Below are 24,975 nucleotides of genomic sequence, written 5' to 3'. Positions count from 1 at the left end.
GATGATATTGTTTGAGTCTTTAGTTAACATTCATGAGCTGATTCCGAAGAATAACAAGATGAGCTTCTTCAAGGATTTCATAAAAGAAGACTGTAGTTGCATGGAAGCAATGAGGTGATAAATGCATCTAATCTATCTACTGTCATGCCCAAACCCCGAGGCAAAAACACACACACACAAATTTTCAAAATTCGTAATTAAAAAGCTCTAAGTTCGATAAGGTTGTGATCACAGTTTAAATAAAGGTGCTCTACATTTCATCTTAAGTTTATAAACTTGTGGAGGAATACATCGTTAAGATTTGAGCTTATGTTCTTAAAAGGTTATTGACATAAATCACATTATTTTATTAACTTCACAACAAGATATGAAAGTTATTTAAATAACATTCTAAAAGACTTTGGGTTTAGATTAATCTAAAAAAAATATCTAATCAAATAAAATCTACATTTAAACTTAATTTAAATAGCCAATTAACCATTAAAATTAAAACTACTTAATACTCAAAAATAAAATTTTATTATCAATATAAGACTAACTTAGAACTATATTAATTTAACTATCATCACAAACTTACACAATTCTAACTAATAAAATTTAAAACTAACTTAATAGTAAATATCAACTAAAACAATCCTGACTAAATACATATTAAAATTTAAAACAATTAACTTTAAACAAATAACAATTAAACAACACAATGAATAACTAACTTGACAAAACAAAATGAAATCTAAATAACTTAAATAAAATACATACTAACTAATAACGTTAACTAAATTTAACTAATCATTAAATTAGAACTTTCAAAAATAATTAAACAACTAAATTAATTAAAACTATACCAACTAAATCGAAACTTAATTAAATTTATGACTAACTAACTCTTAATAACAAAACTACTATCAATACTAATAAAAAAATGTAACAAAATTACTATAACTAATTATACTAAACTAAATTAAATTACATTTTAACATACTACTAAACTAAAGACTAACTTAACACTACTCATATTAAAACAAAATAAATATCTAACACAAATCTAAATTTAATGTTAAACTAACTATAAAAGCTCACAAATAACTAAAATTACTACCACACACACAAACCAAAATTAATTTAAAATAAAACAAATTTACTAACCTAACCTAACATACTTAAACTAACACCTAAATCCTACTCTATCCCCCCTACTCCTTCTCAATGGGCAGCGCTTCCCAAGCGCTGTCCTTGGTACAACGCTCTGCCCCACACTGACTAGTGCAGACCCTTAGTAAAGGTGGGCGGCTCAAAAAAGAAGATAGGTTTTAATAAATTTTGCCAACTTGTTAAAGTCCAAAGAAGTAGGTGAGCGCTCCAATAACATAAGGGGATGGGACATGGGGGCAGGGTGATGTCACCCCACCCCCCCCCCATGTTGTTTTGACTTTGCATAAAAAACTTATTTCATAAAACCTTTTAAAAATATTAATCTCAAAACTGACATCCAAGGGTGATGGAAATGCACTAATGACATAAAGTTTTATATAGGTAGCAATAGATATTTAGGATATTGAAATTTCTATGATATTTTTATTTACTTGGTGTTTATTTTATTATTGTTTTTAATTTTAATCTAATTTTTCAATAAGCAAAAAGGATCTTTTTAGAGAATCTTTTGATTCTCTGTTACCAAATGAATTAATTTGAATCTCCCATACAAGCGGCAGAGAGTTTTACTCTCTTCCAACATTTTTTTTTTTGAAAATTTTCTAAGTATGGATTTCAAGGCCATGCATGAATATTTTTTTAAAAAATATTTTTGAATAGAATTACAACATTGATAAAATAGTTTGAGGCATATTAACACCATATTTAATATGATCTCCTATACAACTTGAATTGCAATAAATCAACCATAGACGTTATTTTCTTCCTTAACATAATTATCATATTGAACATATAAGGAACTTGAAAATTTGCTCAATTAAACCATCATTAAATCATCTTATTCTTCATGTGCATCCATCTAATTTGAAATTACGATTAAATCACAAGATAAACAATTTTACTCAAACACCAATTTTATTAACAAGCCTGATTCAAAGGCTCAGCCGAGAAAGAATCAGGAAGAAAACCCAGCTTTTTTGCCAATCCAACAAAGTTTGAAATACAACTTACATAGGATTTCAATCCTGAATTACAACAATTTTAATCGGATTTTCTTCATGACCCTCATCAAGGGATTCATAACAATTTCTACATCATATTTCTAGTACCTTGGAGGGAACAAAATCTGATCGGGTGACAACCAAGCATAACTAAGAGACAATCAAACATACATATTCATACATGGTTTACACAATAGGATTCACAATGAATCAAAACTAGGGAAAGATGGGTTCTTCCAACTAGGAGAAGTCAAGCACAACACCAAACAAATGCCCAATCGGGGCTATAAACCAAGAACTTCCGTTCTTCCATTTCAACATACCATAATCATACAAGGTTTGTGCTGATAGGTAGGGGCCCATAACACCCTACCCTTTCTCCCTCTTCTCATCCAAGAAGAGACTCTACACTGGTTGGAGTCCAACTAAATAGACCTTTCCCAAAATTGGTCACTTCTGCCCTATCCAAGGGTGAGTAATACTAAAACACCCACGCAAGAAAACCTCAAAATTTCAAACATAAACATTAAAAGAAATCATCCAAAATAACATGGTTTTCAAAGCATCACAACATACCCACAACCATACAACCATTCAAACAACAACAAGGTAGCATAAGCATAAAAAAAACATGAAATTTGAACAAGGGAGATGAGAATTCCTACCTGCATAGAAAAGTAATGGAAAATAAACAAGTTTAAGTAGAGTTTCCCCTTCCTTCCTTCAATCTTCAAGAACTCCTCTCTAAATGTAGAGATTGGGTAACAACCTCTACTAGTCCAAGAAGGGCCTATAAATAAGCTTCAAACTCAACCACCAAAGGGATCAATAACTTCTCCCACCCACTTGCAATTCTAGAAACTCCTAGCTCTACCCACACTATGATTAAACACTAAGTGGAGGTGAGGTGAGGTGACTCAAGATAACCACTTGCAATTTTCGCACAAAGGAAAAATGAGACTTTTTGAGTGGCCTCAACAGTCAATAAAAGGGGCTTAGGGGTTGGAAAAGACCACTAACCCATACCCATACCCTTTGGGTATAATAATTTCATGTTTTAAGCCTTAGGAAAAAGGTTTAGAGCCAAACAAAATCTAGGAATAAAATAGGAGCATCTAACAACTCTAACAATATAGATTAAGCACTAATCCAGATTAAGGGTGGCTAACCTCGATTAAGAATCAAATAGAAAACTAAAACTAACTTAAACCAACTTGGGTCCAAAGGTTACACAACTAACCCTAATCAGCATACTGAAGAACATAACCAATTTACGAGTGTCAAGCGACACTAACAGAACATAGTTACGAACATTAACATTAACTAAACACAGAGAGATACATACATACATCTTACAATAAAATACTTGAATTATGAACAAAAAGGTTTCCAAAATTAACACATAGAAATCAGTTATGTTCCTCCGTCGGTTTCCTCAGCTAAAATATCTACACACTCATTGCACACATCAGCAGTTTCATAAAATCACATGTACATATGTATATATACCTATCAGGAATCACATAAATTAAAACATACATCAATAAGGGTTTCTTCATCCTACTTAATTCTTAATCATAAAGATTCCAAAAATCAATGTGTTAATCCTACATTTTACTTAATTCATCATCATACATAAACATAAAGCCTTAAATGAAAAACATCAATATATCTGAAAGTAACATCGCATAACATGAAATAATATAATATCTTCTAAGTATCAGATAATGTCTCGACATCTCGAGTCGTGAGTATCAAAATGATAAAGTAATAACTAAGGCTACGAAGGGTCGAGGTGAGGCCTCACATCCTCCCCCACTAGGCATGAACTTCCTCCTGGAATTCATCAAAAGATAAGGGTATAGAGATTGCATCCATGCTGCATCCTCCAAAGAAATCGTGACCTCATCATAACATTCCCGCGTGACCCTAACTTGGTCCAGCTCTCGATCTCGAGGAGCTAGGGTTTGTCGAGCAATAATATGGATAGTCTCTAGAGCTAACTGGCTGACCAACTCCACCTATAGCCTCAATAACTGTACCCTGATGCTCAATCTAGCGGTTGTCAACTGCTGTAAAAACTCTGTGGGACCTGCCCATGTCTCCAACTGTCGACTCTGAAAAAGCCCCTCTCTGACCACTGGATGACTATCCTTGCGGACACTCTCTAGCTATATGACCCATGCCACCACAAGTGTAGCATGGCCCTTGGGTATAATATCATGTATCCTATGATCCTGACTACTGTGGGCCCCTTGACCTACTAGACCCACTATATCCACCCCTGGAAGACTGCTGAGTCTGCACTGACTGTGGCTGTGGGGTATGTACTTTCTGATCCTGCTGTGACTGCCACTGCTTGGGCTCAAAGCCCTGGTAACCCTGTGAGAGTAATTACTACTGCTGAGATTGTTGAACCTTAGAGGACCTTGGTGCATAGTTCTGATTCCCTTTCGAAGGGGGTTTCTGTCGGGTAGAATTTTGGTTCTGAGACCGATCTCGTGATTCCTGTCTACCTCGAGTATCCTCTGCCACTAGTGCTATCTCCATTAACTATCTGAAGGTGATAGGGAAGGCCATCCGAACTAGACCCTAAAGTGAGAAATTCAAACCCATGATAAAATGATGTACTCGTAGTTTCTCATCCTTCATGTATTCCACATAAGGAAGGAGCTCGAGAAACTTGCTCTTGTACTAAGCCACTGAAAGGCCTCTCTGATAAAGAGAATGGAACTCCTCTATTTGTTTTTGTCGAAAATGCTCTGACAAGTACCTCTCTCAAAATATTTCTAGGAATGATTCCCATGTAAGGGTATCCATCCTCACTCCACCTATGATCTCCTCCTGATGCCAACAATTGGAGGCATCCCCTCTCAACTGATGAACTGCTAGGCATGCCTTTAGATTACTCCCATAGGGTCATAATCCAAAGCACCACTATAGGCTCTGCAACCATGCTTCTACTATTGTCCCCTCAGTGGAACCCGTAAATAATGGTGGCTCGAGTCAAATCAATTCCCTAATGTCATCTCCTATATGTCTAGGAGGTATGTCGAGTGGGGGTCTTCTCTGGTGTATTGACTCACCTTCATGCTCATCCTACCCCTCTAACTATCTTGGTGGGGGACTCCTAGTCCTCTCTCTGCCTCTAGGGCCTGCCTCCTCCGGGTCCCTCTACTTCCACTACTAGAATCTGTTGAACTGGATGAACCATAGGTACTACTCTCTGCTGAACTACACCGGTCAAAGTCTGAAGTGCATCTATAATGTCTCGGTTCAGGTTCGGTGGAGGTGGAGGTGGAGGTGGTGGTGGTGGAGGTTGTCCATCCCCCTGTATTGCTCTACCACCTCTTGCCCTATGACCTCTGCCTTGTTGGTTGCTTCGAGTAATAGGAGGCATCCTACACAATTTAATGTTTAGTTTTAAGTTTCAAAAGCATAATGGTTTAAGGTTCCTAGTGTTGAAACACGGGCTCTGATACCAAAATGTCATGCCCAAACCCCGGGGCAAAAACACACACACAAATTTTTAAAATTCGTAATTAAAAAGCTCTAAGTTCGATAAGGTTGTGATCACTGTTTAAATAAAGGTGCTCTACATTTCATCTTAAGTTTATAAACTTGTGGAGGAATACATCGTTAAGATTTGAGCTTATGTTCTTAAAAGTTCATCGACATAAATCACGTTATTTTATTAACTTCACAACAAGATATGAAAGTTATTTAAATAACATTATAAAAGAGTTCGGGTTTAGATTAATCTGAAAAAAATATCTAATCAAATAAAATCTACATTTAAACTAACTATAAAAGCTCACTAATAACTAAAATTACTAACACACACACTAACCAAACTTTATTTAAAATAAAAAAAATTTACTAACCTAACCTAACATACCTAAACTAACACCTAAATCCTACTCTATCCACCCTACTCCTTCTCCATGGGCAACGCTTCCAAAGTGCTATCCTTGGGACAGTGCTTTGCCCCACACTGACTAGTGCAAACCCTTAGCAAAGGTGGGCAGGTCAAAAAAGAAGACAGGTTTTAATAATTTTTTCCAACTTGTTAAAGTCCAAAGAAGTAGGTGAGCGCTCCAATAACATAAGGGGATGGGACATGGGGGTAGGGTGACATCACCCCCCCCATGTTGTTTTGACTTTGCACAACAAACTTATTTCATAAAACCTTTTTAAAATATTAATCTCAAAACTGACATCCAAGGGTGATGGAAATGCACTAATGACATAAAGTTTTATAGGTAGCAATAGATATTTAGGATATTGAAATTTCTATGATATTTTTATTTACTTGGTGTTTATTTTATTATTGTTTTTAATTTTAATCTAATTTTTCAATAAACAAAAAGGATCTTTTTAGAGAATCTTTTGATTCTCTATTACCAAATGAATTAATTTGAATCTCCCATACAAAAGGCAGAGAGTTTTACTCTCTTGCAACATTTATTTTTTTTGAAAATTTTCTAAGTATAGATTTCAAGGCCATGCATGAATTTTTTTTAAAAAAATATTTTTGAATAGAATTAAAACATTGATACAATAGTTTGAGGCATATTAACACCATATTTAATATGATCTCCTATACAACTTGAATTGCAATAAATCAACCATAGATGTTATTTTCTTCCTTAACATAATTATCATATTGAACATATAAGGAACTTGAAAATTTTCTCAATTAAACCATCATTAAATCATCTTATTCCTGATGTGCATCCATCTAATTTGAAATTACGATTAAATCGCAAGATAAACAATTTTACTCAAACACCAATTTTATTAACAAACCTGATTCAAAGGCTCAGCCGAGAAAGATTCAGGAAGAAACTCGGCTTTGTTGCCAATCCAAAAAAGTTTGAAATACAACTTACATAGGATTTCAATCCTGAATTACAACAATTTTAATTGGATTTTCTTCATGACCCTCATCAAGGGATTCATAACAATTTCTGCATCATATTTCTAGTACCTTGGAGGGAACAAAATCTAATCGAGTGACAACCAAGCATAACTAAGAGACAATAAAAAATACATATTCATACATGGTTTACACAATAGGATTCACAATGAATCAAAACTAGGGAAAGGTGGGTTCTTCCAACTAGGAGAAGTCAAGCACAACACCAAACAAATGCCCAATCGGGGCTATAAACCAAGAACTTCCGTTCTTCCATTTCAACATACCATAATCATACAAGGTTTGTGCTGATAGTTAGGGGCCCATAACACCCTACCCTTTCTCCCTCTTCTCATCCTAAGAAGAGACTCTACACTGGTTGGAGTCCAACTAAATAGACCTTTCCCAAAATTGGTCACTTCTGCCCTATCCAAGGGTGAGTAATACCAAAACACCCATGCAAAAAAATCTCAAAATTTCAAACATAAACATGAAAAGAAATCATCCAAAATAACATGGTTTTCAAAGCATCCCAACATACTCACAACCATACAAGCATTCAAACAACAACAAGGTAGCATAAGCATAAAAAAAACATGAAATCTGAACAAGGGAGATGAGAATTCCTACCTACACAAAGAGGTAATGGAAAATAAACAAGTTTGAGTAGAGTTTCCCCTTCCTTCCTCCAATCTTCAAGAACTCCTCTCTAAATGTAGAGATTGGGTAACAACCTCTACAAGTCCAAGAAGGGCCTCTAAATAAGCTTCAAACTCAACCACCAAAGGGATCAATAACTTCTCCCACCCACTTGCAATTCTAGAAACTCCTAACTCTACCCACACTATGATTAAACACTAAATGGAGGTGAGGTGAGGTGACTCAAGATAACCACTTGCAATTTTCGCACAAAGGAAAAATGAGACTTTTTGAGTGGCCTCAAAAGTCAATAAAAGGGGCTTAGGGGTTGGAAAAGACCCCTAACCCATACCCATACCCTTTGGGTATAATAATTTCATGTTTTAAGCCTTAGGAAAAAGGTTTAGAGCCAAACAAAATCTAGGAATAAAATAAGACCATCTAACAACTCTAACAATACAGATTAAACACTAATTTGGATTAAGGGTGGCTAACCTCGATTAAGAACCAAATAGCAAACTAACACTAACTTAAACCAACTTGTGTCCAAAGGTTACACAACTAACCCTAATCAGCATACTAAAGAACATAACCAATTTATGAGTGTCAAGAGACACTAACAGAACATAGTTATGAACATTAACATTAACTAAACACAGAGAGATACATACATACATCTCACAATACAATACTTGAATTACGAAAAACAAGGTTTCCAAAATTAACACATAGAAATCAGTTCTGTTTCTCTATCAGTTTCCTCGGCTAAAATATCTGCACACTCATTGCACACATCAGTAGTTCTATAAAATCACATGTACATACGTATATATACCTATTAGGAATCACATAAATTAAAACATACATCAATAAGGGTTTCTTCATCCTACTTAATTCTTAATCATAAAGATTCCAAAAATCCATGTGTTAATCCTACATTTTACTTAATTCATCATCATACATAAACATAAAGCCTTAAATGAAAAACATCAATATATCTGAAAGTAACATCACATAACATGAAATAATATAATATGTTCTAAGTATCAGATAATGTCTCGACATCTCGAGTCGTGAGTATCAAAATGATAAAGTAATAACTAAGGCTATGAAGGGTCGAGGTGAGGCCTCACATCCTCCCCCACTAGGCATGAACTTCCTCCTGGAATTCATCAAAAGATAAGTGTATAGAGATCGCATCTGTGCTGCATCCTCCAAAGAAATTGTGACCTCATCGTAACATTCCTGCTAGACCCTAACTTGGTCCAGCTCTCGACCTCGAGGAGCTAGGGTCTGTCGGGCAATAATATGGATAGTCTCTAGAGCTAATTTGCCAACCAACTCCACCTGTAGCCTCAATAGCTGTACCCTAATGTTGAATCTGGTAGTTGTCAACTATTGTAAAAACTCTGTGGGACCTGCCCATGTCTCCAACTGTCGGCTCTGAAAAAGCCCCTCTCTGACCACTGGATGATTGTCCCTACAGACACTCTCTAGCTATATGACCCATGCCACCACAAGCATAGAATGGACCTCGGGTATAAGATCATGTATCCTATGATCCTAATTGTTGTGGGCCCCCTGACCTACTAGACCCACTGTATCCACCCCTGGAAGACTGCTGAGTCTGCACTGACTGTGGTTGTGGGGTATGTACTTTCTGATCTTGCTGTAACTGCCACTGCTTGGTCTCAGATCCCTGGTAACCCTGTGAGAGTACCTGCTACTGCTGAGACTGTTGGCCCTTAGAGGACCCTGCTGTATAGTTCTAATTCCCTTTCCAAGGGGGTTTCTGTCAGGTAGAATTTTGGTTCCGAGATCGATCCCGTGATTCCTGTCTACCCTGAGTATCCTCTATCACCAGTGCTATCTCCACTACCTATCTGAAGGTGATAGGGAAGGCCATCCGAACTAGACCCTGAAGTGAGAAATTCAAAACAATGATAAAATGATGTACTCGTATTTTCTCATCCTTCATGTATTCCACATAAGGAAGGAGCTCGAGAAACCTGCTCTCGTACTGAGCCACTGAAAGGCCTCTCTGATAAAGAGAATGGAACTCCTCTATTTGTTTTTGTCAAAAATGCTCTGACTGGTACCTCTTTCAAAATATTTCTAGGAATGATTCCCATGTGAGGGTATCCATCCTCACTCCACCTATGATCTCCTCCTGATGCCACCAATTGGAGGCATCCCCTCTCAACTGATGAACTGCTAGGCATGCCTTTAGATTACTCCCATAGGGTCATAATCCAAAGCACCACTGTAGGCTCTGCAACCATGCCTCTACTACTATCCCCTCAGTGGAACCCGTAAATAATGGTGGCTCGAGTCAAATCAATTCCCTAATGTCATCTCCTATATGTCTAGGAGGTCCGTCAAGTGGGGGTCTTCTTTGGTGTATTGACTCACCTTCATTCTCATCCTGCCCCTCTAACTATCTTTGTGGGGGACTCCTAGTCCTCTCTCTACCTCTGGGCCTACCTCCTCCGGGTCCCTCTGCTTCCACTACTAGAATCTGCTGAACTGGCTGAACCACAGGTACTACTCTCTGTTGAACTACACCGATCAAAGTCTGAAGTGCATCTATAATGTCCTGGTTCAGGTTTAGTGGTGGTGGAGGTGGAGGTGGTGGTGGTGGAGGTTGTCCATCCCCTTGTATCGCTCTACCACCTCTCACCCTATGACCTCTGCCTTGTTGGTTGCTTCGAGTAACAGGAGGCATCCTACACAATTTAATGTTTAGTTTTAAGTTTCAAAAGCATAATGGTTTAAGGTTCCTAGTGTTTCAAAACATGGGCTCTGATACCAAAATGTCATGCCCAAACCCTGGGGCAAAAACACACACACAAATTTTCAAAATTCGTAATTAAAAAGCTCTAAGTTTGATAAGGTTGTTATCATAGTTTAAATAAAGGTGCTCTACATTTCATCTTAAGTTTATAAACTTGTGGAGGAATACATCGTTAAGATTTGAGCTTATTTTCTTAAAAGGTTATCGACATAAATCACGTTATTTTATTAACTTCACAACAAGATATGAAAGTTATTTAAATAACATTCTAAAAGAGTTTGGGTTTAGATTAATCTGAAAAAAATATCTAATCAAATAAAATCTACATTTAAACTAACTATAAAAGCTCACTAATAACTAAAATTACTAACACACACACTAACCAAACTTTATTTAAAATAAAACAAATTTACTAACCTAACCTAACATACCTAAACTAACACCTAAATCCTACTCTATCCACCCTACTCCTTCTCCATGGGCAACGCTTCCAAAGTGCTATCCTTGGGACAGTGCTCTGCCCCACACTGACTAGTGCAAACCCTTAGCAAAGGTGGGCAGGTCAAAAAAGAAGACAGGTTTTAATAAATTTTGCCAACTTGTTAAAGTCCAAAGAAGTAGGTGAGCGCTCCAATAACATAAGGGGATGGGACATGGGGGTAGGGTGACATCACCCCCCCCATGTTGTTTTGACTTTGCACAACAAACTTATTTCATAAAACCTTTTTAAAATATTAATCTCAAAACTGACATCCAAGGGTGATGGAAATGCACTAATGACATAAAGTTTTATAGGTAGCAATAGATATTTAGGATATTGAAATTTCTATGATATTTTTATTTACTTGGTGTTTATTTTATTATTGTTTTTAATTTTAATCTAATTTTTCAATAAGCAAAAAGGATCTTTTTAGAGAATCTTTTGATTCTCTGTTACCAAATGAATTAATTTGAATCTCCCGTACAAAAGGCAGAGAGTTTTACTCTCTTGCTACATTTATTTTTTTGAAAATTTTCTAAGTATAGATTTCAAGGCCATGCATGAATATTTTTTTTAAAAATATTTTTGAATAGAATTAAAACATGGATACAATAGTTTGAGGCATATTAACACCATATTTAATATGATCTCCTATACAACTTGAATTGCAATAAATCAACTATAGACGTTATTTTCTTTCCTTAACATAATTATCATATTGAACATATAAGGAACTTGAAAATTTGTTCAATTAAACCATCATTAAATCATCTTATTCCTAATGTGCATCCATCTAATTTGAAATTACGATTAAATCACAAGATAAATTTTTTTACTCAAACACCAATTTTATTGGCAAACCTGATTCAAAGGCTCAGCCGAGAAAGAATCAGGAAGAAAACCCAACTTCGTTACCAATCCAACAAAGTCTGAAATACAACTTACATAGGATTTCAATCCTAAATTACAACAATTTTAATTGGATTTTCTTCATGACCCTCATCAAGGGATTCATAACAATTTCTGCATCATATTTCTAGTACCTTGGAGGGAACATAATCTGATCGGGTGACAACCAAGCATAACCAAGAGACAATCAAACATACATATTCATACATGGTTTACACAATAGGATTCACAATGAATCAAAACTAGGGAAAGGTGGGTTCTTCCAACCAGGAGAAGTCAAGCACAACACCAAACAAATGCCCAATCGAGGCTATAAACCAAGAACTTCCGTTCTTCCATTTCAACATACAATAATCATACAAGGTTTGTGCTGATAGGTAGGGGCCCATAACAGCCTACCCTTTCTCCCTCTTCTCATCCTGAGAAGAGACTCTACACTGGTTGGAGTCCAACTAAACAGATCTTTCCCAAAATTGGTCACTTCTTCCCTATCCAAGGGTGAGTAATACCAAAACACCCATGCAAGAAAATCTCAAAATTTCAAACATTAACATGAAAAGAAATCATCCAAAATAACATGGTTTTCAAAGCATCCCAACATACCCACAACCATACAAGCATTCAAACAACAACAAGGTAGTATAAGCATAAAACAAACATGAAATCTAAATAAGGGAGATGAGAATTCCTACCTACACAAAGAGGTAATGGAAAATAAACAAGTTTGAGTAGAGTTTCCCCTTCCTTCCTTCAATCTTCAAGAACTCCTCTGTAAATATAGAGATTGGGTAACAACCTCTACTAGTCCAAGAAGGGCCTCTAAATAAACTTCAAACTCAACCACCAAAGGGATCAATAACTTCTCCCACCCACTTGCAATTCTAGAAATCCTAACTCTACCCACACTATAATTAAACACTAAGTGGAGGTGAGGTGAGGTGACTCAAGATAACCACTTGCAATTTTCGCACAAAGGAAAAATGAGACTTTTTGAGTGGCCTCAACAGTCAATAAAAGGGGCTTAGGGGTTGGAAAAGACCCCTAACCCATACCCATACCCTTTGGGTATAATAATTTCATGTTTTAAGCCTTAGGAAAAAGTTTTAGAGCCAAACAAAATCTAGGAATAAGATAGGACCATCTAACAACTCTAACAATATAGATTATGCAATAATCCGAACTAAGGGTGGCTAACCTCGATTAAGAATGAAATAGAAAACTAACACTAACTCAAACCAATTTGGGTCTAAAGGTTACACAACTAACCCTAATCATCATATTGAAGAACATAACCAATTTACGAGTGTCAAGCGACACTAACAGAACATAGTTACGAACATTAACATTAACTAAACACAGAGAGATACGTACATACATCTCACAATACAGTACTTGAATTATGAACAACAAGGTTTCCAAAATTAACACATAGAAATCAGTTCTATTCCTCCGTCGGTTTCCTCGGCTAAAATATCTACACACTCATTGCACACATTAGTAGTCCCGTAAAATCACATGTACATATGTATATATATGTATAAGGAATCACATAAATTAAAACATACATCAATAAGGGTTTCTTCATCCTACTTAATTCTTAATCATAAAGATTCCAAAAATCAATGTGTTAATCCTACATTTTACTTAATTCATCATCATGCATAAAAATAAAGCCTTAAATGAAAAACATCAATATATCTGAAAGTAACATCACGTAACATGAAATAATATAATATGTTCTAAGTATTAGATAATGTCTCGACATCTCGAGTCGTGAGTATCAAAATGATAAAGTAATAACTAAGGCTACGAAGGGTTGGGGCGAGGCCTCACATCTACTAAGTTGTTCCCTCATCAAGGGTATGTAGAATCTTGATTTGAGAAAAGCTTTTTTTTTCTTTGATGCTTTCAATGATGATGTCAAGTGACATCTCAACATAGAAACACATTCCAATTAAGCATAATGATGATAATTTTGACAACACATTTAATGATGAGAATGGTAAAGATATTTTTGAAAAGCTAAAATAATTGTATGATATGCCACATCCACCTCTATAAAATTGGCAATTTGTATATCTAGGTTAACTATATAGGCTAATCTTAAATTTCCCTTTACATATCTTATAAGACCACCTTTACCTATTGAATTAATGTCCCCTTTACAAAAACAATCAAAATGAGATGCAATTATAGTATATAGAATGTAGAGGTATTTTAATTTAGGAAAAAAGATAAACCATATGAAGAATAGTTCTAAAAATTAATATTTTTAAATTATAAAAATAAAAGTTCAAATTATGGATTTTTTATATTAATTTATTTGTAATTTGGTATGATTTAAAATTATTACAATAAAAATACTTATTATTATTAACAATATTAATTTTCAATATTGGTATACATTGGTATCGAAGTGTTAATAATGTATGCATGTGATTTAACGATTTTTATTATAAATATGAGAAGTAGTAGTGTAGATAAATATAAACAACATATGAAAGAAAGATAATATCAACATGAATATGAAATTAATTTATATTTTAGTTTATGTGTGATGTTATTGTAAGGATCAAAGCACTTCATAGATACAATAACTTTGATTTCTATATTGTACAATACAGTATAAGGTGACATTTCTTTATTTAAGGATATACCTACATCTAGTGTCATTTCACAATTTTGGACCCATAAGTCTTTATTTAATCTATGCATTCATCCATCATCTAGTATTCCAATGGTGAGAGGTTGCTAATTCTACATATAAGGAAAATATTTGTTAAAAATGTTTAGACCTTAAATTTAAGCCAAAGCCTTCTTCTATTTTTAATAAATGTTATTTCAAAATGAAGCCTTATAGGTATTAAATAAATTTTATAAATAAAAGGAAGTTTCAAAACCAAATTTAATTATTGCATAGTTGATAAGAACAATGATATTAGAAATTTAAAATTCAAATATTATTCCATAACTGATAATAATAATGATATTAAAAATTTAGGTATTAATTACCATGTGTAGAAATTTATGAGTTTCTAAATATATTGCAATTGGAGTACAGTTAGAGATTTATTCAAAGTTCGGTTAGTTTGTAGAGATGTTTATGATATAAATTTATAGATTTAATTTTATCATGACTACACATTTGTAAAATGTTAATTTCTTTTAGAGCCATCATTGTTACAAATACTAAGACCTTGAAAAATACACATTCTTTTTTTAGAGAGTCTAATATGATATTAAATAAATAGATTTTTTGAAGAGATTAATGCTCTATAATTAGAGGAAATGGAGGAGGATATTATCATCCCAAGATACCTTTTTCTTGGGAAGATTTGTTTAATGAGAAACACTTTCTTTGTTATGTCCTTAAAGAAAAGAGAGGGTTCAACATCTTTAAGATGTAAGTGGACCAAGTATGCTTGTGGGTGTACTTGGTGTTTGGATGGTGTGTTTTGTATAAAAGAAGATGGATTATTTACACAAAACTAGAAAAAGACATTAGATGCACTTGACGAAGATTGTAAACTTTTGGAGAAAATGCTTATCATTATGTAAAGACTTCGTGAGAAACTTTATGTTCTCTCATGTTGAGCAAATTTTTGGATTTATTTTTTGGTTTATAGATTGTAGAATCAACAAACCTAACAAGTTTTTGGTCTACACATGAGGTTTATAGATTGTTGAATCCAAAAACTATCTACACATAATTATATATTTGGCAATCAAAATATTTGTCTATACATGAGGCTTTGGATTAGTAGTGATGTATAGTTAGATAATCAAAAAAAATGTTAGAGAAGAGGAGTTTGGAGGAATTATAGTACAAAGTTAGATAAATAGATATTTCTTTGCCTAATCTTAAAAATCTTCTTATTGGCAATACACCTTTTTTGAGAGGTTTTTTTAATAATGTAAATGTAAACTCGGGTGGTGGGAGTTTTGTAAGAAATTTTAGTAACCTTAAATTTAATAAATTAGTAATTAAATTTAATTCATTAGAAACTTATTTCAAAAAAATAGTTTATAAAGCCAATACCTTAGATGTAATTTGAGAAGAATGATTATAGTAACATCCTTTTTTTGTTATTATATACAATTTAAAATTTCAATATTTTCCTATATCATTCACTTATTATTTTTAATATATGTTGTCCATTTTATATTGTTTTATCCTTATGATCTCTAAAAAAGATCATGCATGTCTAAAGTATTTCAAAAATACATCAACAAATAATCTCTTTAGTTATTGAATTTAGTACATTTTTTATTATATTTATTTTTTATATTTTGACATTCAATTAAAAAATTTGAATAAATTTAATTTATTTAATTATTTAATCTATATTGGTTAATGCATTTCATATCTTTAAGCTTTTCAATTAACTGGTCTACATGGAAGAGGATTGTCTTTCAAACCCTTCCCATGACCACTAAAACTGTGTAGATTTAGGGAACTTTTGTTGCTAAAAGCATTTGGAAAGCATGGGAAGCCATCAAGCCATGGCTTCACTCGGCTAGCAATGGGTTCAAAGAAGGGTTCTTTATGAACCAAAAAAACTTGTGGTTGTCTCCCATTTTTGCTGTTTAAGGTGCTCCACTAGCTAAAATTCAAGGAGCTAGCATAATTCAAGCTTATCCATCTAGATCAACAGATAGTTGATCTTCTAGTTTCTATGGTGCCTACCTATCTCTTACACAAGCTCGATGTTCACTCATCTCACCCATGGTGGAAAGATTGAAATTGGTATCCTACCACTCCTATGACCAGTTATAAACCCAAGTAGGGCTATCACTGGCTAGTTTCCCACCTTTTGATGGTTGATACTGCCAATCAACATTGACATTTGCAATCCTCTCAAAAGACTTGGAGTCTTAGATTTGTCAAAGTTTGGAACACTAGATGTCATGAAGGTAAAAACTACTCACTTTGCCTAGTGCCTCCTTTTCCAAGGGCTTCCATTAGGCCCTTGGCTATGACATTTGGGAGTCCTGGATCCTAGATGTCCTTTTTGTGGCTAGCTCGAAAGCTTCCTACATATTTTTTGGTTCTATAGGCCAGCGCAGTTCTATTGGCTCTGGATCCATGATTTTTTTTATCCCTTTCCACCCAGAGGATTTTACATGGCATATAGTCATGTTGAGAGATTTTCCAAGCTTCCTTTCAAGTACTCCCAAATTTGACATGCTTTTAGAATGAAGATTTTATTTACTATTTGGAAGAACTGCAATGTTTTTTTATTCACTCACAACTTTCTTGATATACATGTTGCTATGTACTCTAAAGCATGTATTTATAATAATGTCATGATGTAGATTTAAGTAAAAATAGATAAGGTCATGCTGGAGGTTTCTCACTTGTAGGAGCTTTTAGCACATTGGAAAAATGCCCCTTGTACAGTTTCTCAGGTGGCATCAGATGCCTTATCTAGTGATTGTACTCCTCCTCCTGGTCAAAGTAGTTCTGCACACTACTCGCATACTCCCAGGTCATAGGCTCATCACCACCTTCCTAGTGGTGGTTCTGGTGGTCATCACTACTTGGCCTCACCTCCATAGAGGTTGAGCTTAGTTGGTCTCTTGTGGCTCCTCTTGTTGCCCCTGATGTGGGCTAGCCTTCTCCACATAGAGATCCCAAGTGGAATTTCCCTCGATTAGACTTAGCTATCTCTCTACCTAGGATGGAGGGAGAAAAAGAACTTGATGATGCTATTGCTAGCCCTATTAATGGTTGGGCTCCCTCTGAGGCAATAGCCAACCCCAAGGACTTCTAGGTTTCTATTGATAAAGACCCTTCCTTAGATGGTAGTGCTCTTGTAGCTTGAGGGCTTTAATTATTTTGTTAATGTATTTTTTGCTGAATATTTATCTTATTTGGCTTCATGCCAAGTGAACTCACATGGTGATGGTAATAATAATTGAGTTAACAAAATATTAAATGATGGTAATAATAAAAAATAGAATAATTAGAATAACACTTCTTTTTTCAACATCTAATCAAGAAGTAGAATCTCCTTATACTCATACCATAACATTTATCCTTCATAGAACCCTAACAATCTCCATAATTCATGCTAAATTATATGTGTATTATTCAATTACTAAACAACAATATCTCAATGAGTATCTTGTTATTCTCAGCTCACTATTTTGTGTTTGTAGTTTTGCAGCTGAGTGCTATCGAGGTTGGCTTGGGTCATTGTTTTTTATTATGGTTTTGTTGTTGTAACTTATGAATAGGACTCATGGAAAATTTAAGCTTATCAGTCACAAAAGATATAATCTAACTACACAAACTACTCTATAGATCTCTTAGGTCTAATAATATAAATACTTCCATTTCTCAAATATATAATATAAAAGTTTTTAAAAGTATAGATCTCTCAAGGATTATTCAAACTACAAATCTCTTAGGATTTTTGAAAGTATATATGGAACCACATACATAAGATATATTTCTAACAAAAATTAAGACTCTGTTCAGTCACTACATCTCCCTATGCAACAATGAACGGTAAAACCATGACCAGGAACTCTTCATATGTTAGAGTGGCTATGCTAGTGCATCTTTTGTCTTTCTCCTTAAACTTCTTAGTCAATCCTATAATAAGATGAAGGGATATACTTATCAGTTATCAAAATAGAAATAACTCTAAGTGTAGAAAAAGATAAAGGAGAATATTTAACAATATTAAAAATCACTAATGTTCATTATCATTTCCCTGACTCCAATTTCATTTGGTTTGTAAAACAAGGGGTGTCTACTTATGTAAGAAGAACACAATCATTTGTTATCAATTCTATCTTCACAACTATGCTACACCTGTACATAAAATATAAAGGAAATAGTGTCAAAGAAGTGAGATTTATACTTGTGACTCAAATATAGAGACTAAAGAAGAGATAAAATTTCAAACATTTTGTTGATAACCATAACACCTAGGATTGAGTTAAAATAATAAAATGTGAGGTCTTGAGATCTAAAAGAACATACTTGATGAATTTTTCATAATCAATTCCCCCTTCTTGGCCTATCTTGTCATACTTTTTAAGGAGAAGCTATATAATTGGTGGTGATATTGCATTTCCCAATTGCCAAAAAGCATCCCTATTGAGGTGACGAAGTGCCTCACTGTACGGTGATAGTTTTTATTTTTAATTTTTTTAATTTTGAAGGTATAGTGAAACAATAATATATGTAAAGTGTACATCATTTAATGTGTATGGTGACACAATATTATTTTGTGTTGTGATGTGAGAGGTGCGATGTTGATGGTGTCATGGTACCGGAGGCATGGTGCCAGATAGTATGATGGTTTCATGGTGTCGTAGTGCTAAAGGTGTGGTGCCAGATAGTATAGTGATAGATAGTACATGGTTTCAAATAGTATGGTGAAGTCATGTTGTGTATGGCGAAGTAGTCTATGTTCATCGGAGGCATCCGTTGACAGACGGTTGGAAAACAATTTTTCCTATAATTGTTTGTGGTATTTTTTAACAAACTTGTAGGGTTTTTTAATGGCTACAAGAATTTGTTTGAATATATGTTGATGAAATTAGGTTGATTGAAAAGGTAGTTTGAGCCTATGAAAATCCGTAGTGTTTTATTTACTATAATACAAAAGTTTGCTTCGATTTTGGGTGGTGGGCTTTTTTTCCCGGAAGGGTTTCCCACATTAAATCTGTGTTTTCTTTGTGTCTTGTGTCTGCTGTGCATTTTGATAGTTTATTAATCTACACATCTTTGTAGCTTTGTTTATGCTTATTTCCCTATCATTTGGCATTCAAAAAGCATATTTGCACTTTTGCTTTCTTATAAAGTGGTATTAGAGCCTGGCCAGTTGTGTTATCCTTGTCACTTAGGGTTTGGTTTTTTGTGCCAAATTGGTTTTAGTGGGAGTTTGCAAGTTTTTTGTTTGTAAATTGAGATGGCGAGTATGCTAAGATAAGAAAACATTGAAAAGTTCAATGGTAGTAACTTTGAGTTGTGGAAACTTAAAGATGAAGATTTGCTAGTTGATCGAGACCTATGGAGTGCCGTGTCAGGCATTAAGCCTTTAGGCATGAAATAGGAAGATTGGGAACTAATGGATTTGAAGCCCAGAGGATTAATAAGATTGATTCTTGTAGGCCTAGTTTTATTGAATGTCCATGAAGAGAAAACCACAAATTCCTTGTGGAAAAAGTTAGGAGACATTTATCAGGGAAATTTTTGGTAAACAAGATTTTCCTGAGAAAGAAATTATACTCTTTGAAGATGGATGGAGGAATGGATGTGGCGGATTACCTAAACTCATTTAATATGGTGATTGCATAGTTAAAATCTATTGGTATGTCCATTTATGAAGATGATTGATGCATGTTACTATTATGCTCATTGCTTGATTCATGGGATCATTTGGTAAGGACCATTAGAGTTACAACTACCAAGTTGAAAATGGATGAAGTAGTTGCTGCAATTCTATCAAAGGAGATGTGAAGGAAGTCCTCTGAGGTAGCCAAATAAGCCCTGAGTATCAGAGGAAGATCTAAGGAAAAGAGTAAGAAAAAGGACACAAAGTCAAAGTCTCAGGAGCGATTTGCCACTCCTAGAAAGAAGTCCAAGGTGAAATGTTGGAACTACGCGTAGAAAGGTTATATCCAAAGGGATTACAAGGAGGAGAAAAATAAGAAGAAATTTACTTTTGACACTGAATCTTCTCAAAGTGATACTGATGCCTTTGTAGTAGCCTTGGCAGTGTCTGCATCTGATGACATAAAGATTGGTTCTCAAAATATGAACCATAGAATGGTGGAAAGGAATTCTTGGTGAGTAATTCCATACTAGAAATCATTGGCAAAGGAAGAGTCAGAATTTAGTTTCCTGATGATAGAGTAAAGGGAATTGATGGAGTGCTTTGCATACCTAGTTTGGCTTGAAACCTACTATCTGTAAGCAAGCTAAATGATGTTGGAGTTTAGGTAATGTTTTTCCATGGTGGTTGTAAGATGACTAGGGGTTCTATTGTTTTAGCTAAGGGTGAATGCATTATAACACTATATAAGTTAGATGCCAAACTTGTGTGTTGTAATAGTGTCTCTATAAAGTATGGTAGAAGTAATGACATAACTCATGGTGCAAATGCTATGGAAGTTAAACTTCCTGTAGAGAAAATAATGCTTTGGCATCATAGGCTTGGCCATATTGACAAGAAAGGTTTTAAAACCTTGAAGAATAAAAACATTGTTGAGGGGTTGGTTGATTGTAATCTTGAATTTTATTTCTACGAACATTGCATCTATGGAAAACAAAATTGTGTTCAGTTTTATTCCAGTTCTCAAAAATATTTTGCTTTGTTGGACTATATTTATTTTAATGTGTTTGGTCCTGTGGATGTTCTTTCTCTATCTAATTCAAGATATTATGTATCATTTATTGATGATTATTCAAGAAGAATATTTTTTTATTTTTTGAAGAATAAATCAGAAGTGTTTAGCCAATTTAAAGAATTTAAAAGCCTTGTTGAAAATTAGATTGAAAGAAAGATTAAATTCCCAAGGATGGATAACGGTGGAGAATTTTGCAATGTAGATTTTGACAAATTTTGTGTAGATCATGGCATCAAGAGGCATAAGAAAATTCCTTATACTCCGGAGAAAAATGGAGTAGGGGAAAGGATGAATCGGTCATTGAGGGAGAGAGCAAGGAGCATGTTGGGAGGTGCTGGTCTAGAATAGAAGTTTTGGGCCGAAGCAGTGGCAACTTCATGTTACTTGTTGAACCATTCTCCTACAACAACACTAATTGACAAGATGCCTATGAAAGCATGGTATGGTAAGAAGCCCTCATTAAGACATTTTCATGTTTTCAACTATGATGCATATACTCATGTACCTAAAGTGAGTAGGTCAAAGTTGGTTAACAAAGATGTGAAGTGTATCTTTATCGGGTATGGTATTGCTATGAAGGGATACAAATTGTGGAACCTTCTCACTAAAAAGGTCTATATATAGCAGGAGTGTTATCTTTTGAGAAATGAAACCTAACTCACTTGACCAACAAGAGAAAGGAAGCAGTTCAAATCCCTTTAGCTTCTAGACAGGAGGTATTTCAGACTCCAAATGAAGTTGAGAATGATAATCTGGAAATACTTGAGAATGAGAATGAGGAGAACTCAAGCAATCATATAACTAAAGAAGAACATGATCTTGAACCTAATGATGAAGCTTAGGAAGTTTTACCACAAGAAGTGAGGAGATCTACTTGGGAGAGGCGACAACCTAATAGGTATGATTATTCACCAGAGAGATTTAATTATTCCATGTTGAATGTTAATTGTGCTTATGTTTTCTTACAAATGTTGATGCACTTAAGGGGGTGTTAGAGTAAATAATTAATTATTAATTAATTATTTTATTTACTTAAGTTTACTTAGTTTAATGCATTTAGTTAATAGTTGTAGTGATGAGTTGTTGAAAACATGGGAGTTTGTTCCCTTCTAGGATGTTTCACCTTTTTGTGGATGCTTAGTTGTCAACCTTATCTTCTACCACTTTCTAGCTTGTTCTAAAAGCTTCTACGAGGCCTTTATATTCAGGCTCTCTCATTGTATTTTCTCATTACATTTTCATTGTTTTGCAATGTTCTCTCTCAAATTCATTTAGGGTTTTTCCAACCTCCACCTCTTCCTTCTTGGTTTCCCTTTGACAAGTTATTTGCATGCAACTGATCTTGGCACACTAGTACATTTAACCCTAAATTTTGACCAAAATTTTTGACGAAGTCTTTTAAATGGGTTGGTTGGTCAATTTATAAAGAAAATTTTTGTGTTTTTTAAATAGCATGCCCATGTTGGTCACAATTGCGACCACTTATTTAGGTCTCAATTGCAATGCACACGGTAGCATAAAACAAAAAAAAAGGGGCAAAAATCACATTTCACTTGAGCACAAGTTTTTGTCGAGGGTTCCAGAGCATTCCGGCAAGTCAGTGTCGAGAGTTCCAAAAAATTCTAGCATTTCGCATGAGGGAATAGTGTATCTTGGTATTTGACTCATCCTCTATTACTTTCAACTTTACAATTTTCTTGTCTAGTTCAACCAAGGTATCAATAATCTTTTCAATGTGATAATAGGTTTTCTCTACCATGTCAGAAATAAGAAATTTTTTTTGTGGGTTTATAATCTACCAAAAAGAGATGGGAAAAAAGAGATGCTCCCTATGAAGGAGGGATTCCTAGATTTAGGACACTTAGCTTCGCTCCAAATATTTTGATGCTGAACTAGAAAATCTCCTGGGTTTCTTCAAATGGGGATTATGTGTTATTGTTTGATTTGAATGGAGATGGCATTTTCAAGAATATTTTGATTCCAGTGGGGAGGCAAGGTATATGGCACAAGACCTTGGGAATTTTTATGTACAGGGGACAAATTATACTAGTTTATAAAGGTGAGCCACTAGTACGTACAGATGCTCTCATTTTTAATGAGCTTTTTGAGCTTGATGGGAACTTGAGATTTAAATATGAAGCAATTGTATCACTCAAAAAATTGTTTCTTAGAGTAACTTGTGTCAACAAGGATTGTATTTGGGGAATTCAAGAAAGAAAGGGTTATGGTGGCCATATAATTTTTTTAGATTTTGATAGTTTGAAAGTAAAAAAATGGTCAGCAGAAGATTACCCATTTATGTGGACAGCCAAAAACTGGCTATCCATGTCACTAAGCTTTTACCCATGCACTTAGACTTTATAAATCTATTGTTTTAGATGATTTTAGAATGTTACAGGGTATTGGAAATCACTTTTTGCGAATATTGCTATAGACAAAAGTGTTGTGAGGTTATATACAACCAAATAAACCTACCTTAAAATAGTTGAACATACTTTCTTTGGACATTGAAAGGAGGTTAAGAGGTTTCATGAAAATGCTATATCAGTGAAAATAAAACTTGATTATCCAACTTTGGTCAAAGTTTCTTCAAGCATGTGTTATATATGTGAGACATTTCATATTTTTCTCAAGAAAATGAGTGTGTCAAAATATGTTAGCAAACTAATCTTTTGATGGGGTAAACTAAGAAATAGTCAACAAAATGTGTTCCTTATATTGTGAAACAATCATTTGGATATAATTTTCCAGTATTCATATGCAAGGGAAATTTAATTTGTTATCAACTTGACATCATAAACATAATGTAATAGACTGAAAAAATAAGTAGTTTATGGTCAGTTCAGGGGTAGTTACGGTTGGTTGTTGATTTTAGGAGTTAGTATAAGTTTATAAAATTTTCCATGATCATTGACACAAGGAGAATGAATGTAAACATTTTTTGAACAAATAAAGTATTGAATTTCCTGCATAATTCCTATATATTGACCTTTTTGATAGTATAATTCTTTTTTCATAGTTTTGTATTGTGTTGCTAAAGATCCATTAGTATAGATGGTAAAGTATTGAATACCATTGCTTTGGCATCTGTACGGATTAAGACCCTATGATATTTGTAGAGATCAAATCATTTTCCTAGGAATTGTCAAAACCTTAATATAGGTTAAGTAAGAATATTGCAAAATGTATTTTAACATTATCTTACATGCAATAAGACCTAACATTTGGGAAATAATATGGGGAAAGGTATATAATATCTATCCAAAAGGATGTGGGATGTCATGCACAAAGAAACATGTGCAAAAGGTGCAAGAAGGGTTTAAGAAAATCATCTTACTACTAAGAGGATGGAGACAAGAGTGAGTAGATATGGATTTGTCCATACAAGACAATAGGGAAGCATTGTGAGGGGTATCAAAAGAAGAATGTGGAGTCTAGAAGATGTCCAAATATATGTGTATTCAAATCTTGTTCGGTTCAAAGACTATTTGGAGGAGCAATCAAATACTTGTTTTGACAATAAAGAACATTCAACATCGTTCTTGGGTGAGAGGTTTGTGATAGGGTAGGTTAATAAATATTGAGGTTAGTGCAGAAAAAGTCTTGAAGTTGCAAGGGTTGAGTTCCCAAGGGCAAGGGGAAGAATACTATCTATGAGGATTAAAGGACATAAGATCGCAATTATTCAATATATCAACACTTGATGCATTAT

At 34.3% G+C, this 24,975-nt stretch overlaps 1 pseudogene; it reads right to left on the bottom strand.

Moving 5' to 3' along the window:
* Positions 1 to 18,322: 18,322 nt before the first annotated feature.
* LOC149533204 (calcium-binding protein CBP-like) overlaps positions 18,323 to 24,975 on the bottom strand; it is a 46,583-nt pseudogene continuing 39,930 nt past the window's right edge.

The sequence above is a fragment of the Cupressus sempervirens genome, chromosome 10, assembly GCF_028749045.1.
Source record: "Cupressus sempervirens isolate cs-2001-9-10 chromosome 10, ASM2874904v1, whole genome shotgun sequence".
Classification (NCBI taxonomy): domain Eukaryota; kingdom Viridiplantae; phylum Streptophyta; class Pinopsida; order Cupressales; family Cupressaceae; genus Cupressus; species Cupressus sempervirens.
Note: the sequence above shows the minus strand (reverse complement) of the source record. Positions and strands in the feature narration are given on the sequence as shown.